The following is a 6,215-nucleotide window of genomic DNA, read 5'->3' on the forward strand; positions in this document are numbered from 1 at the left end:
TCGAATGTATACGCAAGGGTGGTATATGAGTGTGATTATGCAGACCTAGTATGTGTGTTTTCTCCCTATCTACTGTTTTCCCCGTGGGTTCTGGACCTGGGGCAGAGTCGCACATCCGACAATCCCACTAATCTTAATCATATAAGGCTTGTATACGCGAGGTAATGATAGATGGACCAAGTATGAATCCTATCAAGAACACCAGGGCAAAGTTGCCAGGTCTACAAGTGAGTATTCTACAAAGCAGAAGAGCTCAACCCCAGTAGTAACGTTAAGAGAGCAAATTTCGGGACGAAATTCATTTTAACGAGGGGATCATGTGACAATCCAAAAATTTCCATTCGGTAAAACCATCCACTACAATTGAAGTCAAATCTGTATCAACTAACTATCAAACTTTTGGGATAAGTTTTAGTGTTTTAAGGTTAGTGCTCTAGAGGATATCAAGAGAGAGGATACACTAGGGTTTAATATGTTGCAATAAGTGCCCAAACCTTCAAGAGTTTGGAATATTACAGTCCAAAAATGGTATTCGGACCAAAAACCCTCAAGGCTATATAATGAAAATTTAGCCATTTTGGATTCATTTGTTACATTTCTAGCTAGAGAAAAGTCGATTTTCTCTCTCAAGTATCTTCGCCCGATCACCCCCAAATGTAAGTACTTCAACCTAGAGTGTATATAATTGTGTTATATGCCTTAATCACATGAAAATCAAGTCAAAACAACAAGATTTGGGAGTTTACCGCCCAAGAACATCTTGGAGAGTAAAGTCCTTTGTAAGGGCCAAAGTGTGCCCAATGTCCCTCCAAGCCTTGGGACTAAACCTAGAGACTACCATTACTTGTATTAGACCCCAAAAACATTATGTAAAAAGGTTAGAAGTGAGCTCACGGCCAAGGAAGTTCTTGGGCCGTGAACTCCATTTTAGGGTGCCAAAATGCACTAAATGCCTTCCATAAGCCAAGAGACATGCATAGAACTTTACTAGATGTGTTTAGGACTCAAAACAATCAAAATATCATCACCCATAGGTGATTACGGCCGCAAGCTCCAGCTAAAATGGTCCAAGGGCCAAAAACTCAAGATAAGAGTGTTTTGATGCCACAGACACTTCCTAAGGCTTAGGCATCAATTTAGAATGTTTCCTTATGACCTTTAGGACCCTCATAAGCATAAATGGTCATGCGTTTAAGCTGGTAAACTCATTTGGGCCGTGAACTCCTCAAAAACTCCAAAGAAGGTGGTTTTTCTCATCCTAGGTTAAAGCTAATGTCCCTAAAACATTCCCTGGCTTTCAAACTTGCATTCCCACATGTGTAGCCATGAGTTTACGGATGTAAGCTCCCTTGGGCCATGAAATCATGGTAGTAAACTCATGTGTGTGCCTTATACCTTCCTATGTCGAATCACATGTGATTCCAACACCTAGCCAAGGTGTTTCCTAGTCCCAGAAGGTGTTATCTTTCATATAGTTGTTTATAAACACCATATTCATGTCATTATGTGTCCTTAAATATCATTTAGGACTTATTGTATATCGGAACTTCATTCGTGGAACTTCCTATCCATACATGCATACCTGTTTGAATCACCCACATCAGGTGAGTTCATACACTGTAATGAATCATTTAACTATTTTAAACTGTTTTAAGGGGGGGAATACAAGTTGAACACAATGATAATTGTGTAATTATTTGTTGTTAAACATTCTTCAAAATGTTACTTATGTCATTTATAAGTCGTCGTTACATTTCAAAACTCTTTTAAAGGTTGTGTTACTTTATAGTTGTACAGAACTCCGTTTTTAAAGTATAAGCATAACTTGGTAGACAAATGAGCCTTTTCATCATTAGTACAGTTAGAACATTAGTAAACTATCATAGGTATAGTTTAGGAGAATATTATTCATTACCTCTAGTACAATGAAGCACACGAAGAAACAATACCAAAACTGAACAAACAGAGAAGAGAATAAAACAACACTAGAACAGAACATAACAAACAAGTTAATTTTCTATAGCATGACAACACGCAGACAGGATCTAACTTTAATGTGAATTACACGGCTTGCATGGATTTGCTCGGGTCGCATTTGGTTCCCTCAATCTCCATACATGAGAGCGGTTAGTAGGGGTTCCAGTTTTCACATAATGACCGTAATAAAACAAATATGTTTTTAGGTTGATAGTACCTCCGTATGTCATTATAAACGACATCAGGGTACTCATTTCTCCCATTAATTTCATAAAGTGTCGGTAACACTTGAAGGTTAATCTATTCTCTCTTCGAGATAGGTTGTAAACTAGGGAGAATGTACTTTACAGTTGACAAAGGAACAATAGAGTGTTGGTAGAAGACTGCTTTTATAACAGTAGAGTCTTGGTAGAAGACTGCTTTCATAATAGTAGAGTCTTGGTAGAAGACTGCTTTCATAACAGTAGAGTCTTGGTAGAAGACTGCTTTCATAACAGTAGAGTCTTGGTAGAAGACTGCTTTCAAAAGAGTAGGGTCTTGGTAGAAGGCTGCTTTCAAAACAGTCGAGTCTTCGTAAAAGGCTACTTTTAAAAGTTAGGACCATGATGCTAACTTTATGATTCCGTAATGTATACACTATAGGATACTTATATGCTAAGTAGATTCCGACACCTAATAGGATGTATATTCTTCGCTGTACGTCCTGTTCCTGTTGGATGTGGGTTTACACCGAGGTCACCCAATCTATTATCTACCCGAATCTATATATATATTTATGCTTAGTGTACATTTAGTCATCATAAGGCTACCAGGTATGGATCAGGTCATAGGACACTAGAGTCAATGCACAGTTTTTCTAGTACAAAACTTTCGTTTCAAAGTCAGTACTTTTGGTATACAAACTAGCGATTTCCCAGTTAAGGGTTTAATCCATTTTATTAAGCCAGTACAGTTTTAAAGACTTTAAGTGAGTTAACTCTATAACACCTTAGTTTATACACCATGTTTATATATAAAACTAATATTCAACAGCTAATAGGATGTGTGTTCTTTGTTGTACGTCTTGTTCCTGTTGGATGTTGGTTTACACCGAGGTCACCCAATCTACTATCTACCCGATACCAAATTATATATAGCAGTATAAACAAAGCTATTATAAAAGTAATCACCATAGTCAATATTTTACTATAAGAAATATAGGTTTTCTTAAAAGGAACTCTCCATTTGATATAAATGAACCATTACAAATAACTCCATGAGTAACAAGTGAATACGCCAAGGTTATATATGACAACGATCTAACAACCAATGGAATGTGTGCTATCCGCCTTACTTACTGTACCCCGTTGGGTTTTGGGTTGAGGGCAGATGCGCACAATCGATTGTTTGTTTACTCCAAGTATATATAACGCGTACCCACTTATTACACATAGAAAGGCTTGTAGTGTCATTTTACTCAACTCCCATTTTAAGTAGGAAATATATGATTTTCTAGAGGAACATGCAAACTTTACAAAACAACACTTTACAGCTTACAGTACTTTACATATACATTTTCAACCACGTTTTTATAGCTTACTCACATCACTAAAATCTTATGAACTCTGTCACACCCCCAAACCAAGGATGGCGGAAACGTCCGGGGGTGGAGGACTTCATGTAGAGTATCACAACAACGAGTATAATAGTGCTCAAAGTAAATACAACCATCATAAATATAATTGAAAAAGTTACACCAAAGTATATGTTTACATGATTCAAATCAATTACAATATGATACAAAATGAACTGTTCGGCGATTTATCGTCCCATCCTCAAAACGTGGTTGATTTCCTGTTTCACTGAATTCCTGAGAATACAAGTAGTTTTGAAAAGTGTCAACACAAAGCTTGGTGAGTTCATAAGCTTTTGACAGTAAGAGTTTGAAAATCGATCTTCGTAAAGAGATGTATGATACCAAGAAAAATCCAATATTTTCCTTACAAAAGTTATGTAGTCCTAAATACCAGGACCGAAAATGAACAACTATTTGTCATACTTAAAGATATAAAAGTGATTTTAAATCGGCATAAAACCCTTTCTGATGTGAGAAAAATCCCGTAATGAATGATGTGTAGTCTTAAATACCAAGACCGAAAGTATACAATAAAGTATGTAATTGTTGATGTAAAAAGTGATTTTAAATCGACATAAAACCCTTTTTGATATGAAGGCGTATAAGTATTTTTCTATACTTAAAGTAATTTCAGTGAGCTAAATAGACATAACTCGCTAATTTAAAGTTAGAACCCATAAATCTTATGATTGTTAATACCACATGTGAGCTATCATAACCATACTTGACATAGACGGCCTCGTAATACGACGTTCTTCAGTCGTCGCCGTTAAATGACACTTGTCACCACAGACCTGACGGTATAGCTGTTGCAAGAAGCTCTGGTGTGGGTTTGTCAAACCCAATATAGATCTATACACAACTATCACGTTCTCCCTACAAGAGACTCTGGTTACAATTTACAGGACTTTTTGACTTTGTTACTTTGGAAGTAACCCGAAGGGAATGACTCACAAATTTATTCATTAACAGACTTACGTGAACTAAACTGAAAACCATTGGTAAATAAGTTTGAGAAGTAAATGATACATAAACTATACATATTATAGTTTATCCAAAACGTTTGTAATGTATAAGAATTGTTTTATGAATGCTTTAATGCTATGAATCCCTAAACTATGCTCATTATAGCTTAATATACGTGTTCTAAATGAATGAATAATCTTATCATGAATGACTATAAATCAGTTTATGATGGTAAACTAACAAGGAAACACATTCAATATTTGGAACTTATCGTTATACACTTTGCTCAACATAATACAAAGTGTTATGAAAGTTATAAGCTATTAACAAATTTTCAACCTTTCTACACTGTTTTTGAAAAGTCATAGAAAAATCATACGAAGTTGAAAACTAAATCCGTAAATTCTGAGGGTTCCCAAAATGTGTCTAGTTTACTCATAATTTTTATCATGATTTTTAATGACCTCCAACTTGGGTGAAAAAGTCCATAATCACAGACTGGTCCGGATTGGTGTTTGAAATGATAGGCAGTTTTGTAAAAATCACCATAAATTGTAGAAAAATAGTATGGAGATGTGCAAGTAGTCATTTTAAAGCTAAGAACGGGAACTACTTACAACTAAAACAGTTTTTCAAACAAAAATGTTTAAGTTGTCCAAAACAGTCCATGAATGGAGTCCAACTTTTCTGATGAAAGCTGTTAGAAAAGTTTAGTTATGTTCTTGGTGTTTTAACTTGTATTACCCCCCTAAAAACTTAAGAAAACATAAAAATGTAGGGGTATGAACTCACCTTGAGTGATTTCAGTAGGTAAGTGTTGAAGAAGAGAAGTGTTCAACCCAAGAACACTTGAAGAATCACTTGAAGATTCGAAGATCTAACAAGAATGTGATGATGTTTGTGTAAGCAATCTTTGATTTTGAGTAGGAGGATGTGTAATAATCATAAGAAAGATGATGATACTTACTAATTGTAGGAGAAGAGTCTTGGAGTATGCCTTGAAATTCTCGAATTAGAGAGAAAAAGATGAGAGAGTTTGGAGTGTGATTCTTGGTAAAAATGAGAGAATGACTAAAGTGTGAGGAGAGAGGATGGATGTTCCAGCCCTAAGAACGTGGGAATAGTTGAGAATAGTGAGAAAGGAGCTATGAAGTGACTAGGGATGGGCTGGTGGTGAATAGTGACATGGAGTGGGTATGGGAGTGGTTGCTTGTGTCATAAAATAAGGTAAAGTCAACACTCTACCTTTGTACTTCACCCACTCTCTTTTAGATAAGGTTTTATCCTTAAAAACATGATTAACTAATAGTTAAAGGTCCTTATATGTTAAAATAAAGTTTTGGGTGAAAATCCCGTGTTAAAACAATTAAAAACGGGCCAAAAATGCAAATTTAATCGAAAACCGGGAGAAAAAGCATTCCTAGCGAGACCTCTCGGTCCTAGGCCGAGGTTCGGTCAGGCTGGTGCCGAGCCAGAAGCGAATGCGAGCCAGAAGAAGAAGGCGCAGGCGAGGCTTAGTCCGAGTGCTCGGTCCGAAGGTCAGAAGCGAGGGTTCGGCAGGCCATCACAAGAGAAGGTTCGGTAGCCATTAGAAGAGAAGAGGTCAAATCTGAAAGGTGCTGAACGTTCGGGTTCGGTTGAGGCATGCGAGGTTCGG

The sequence above is a fragment of the Lactuca serriola genome, chromosome 1 (genome assembly GCF_051521515.1).
Source record: "Lactuca serriola cultivar US96UC23 chromosome 1, Lser_US96UC23_V15, whole genome shotgun sequence".
Taxonomy (NCBI): domain Eukaryota; kingdom Viridiplantae; phylum Streptophyta; class Magnoliopsida; order Asterales; family Asteraceae; genus Lactuca; species Lactuca serriola.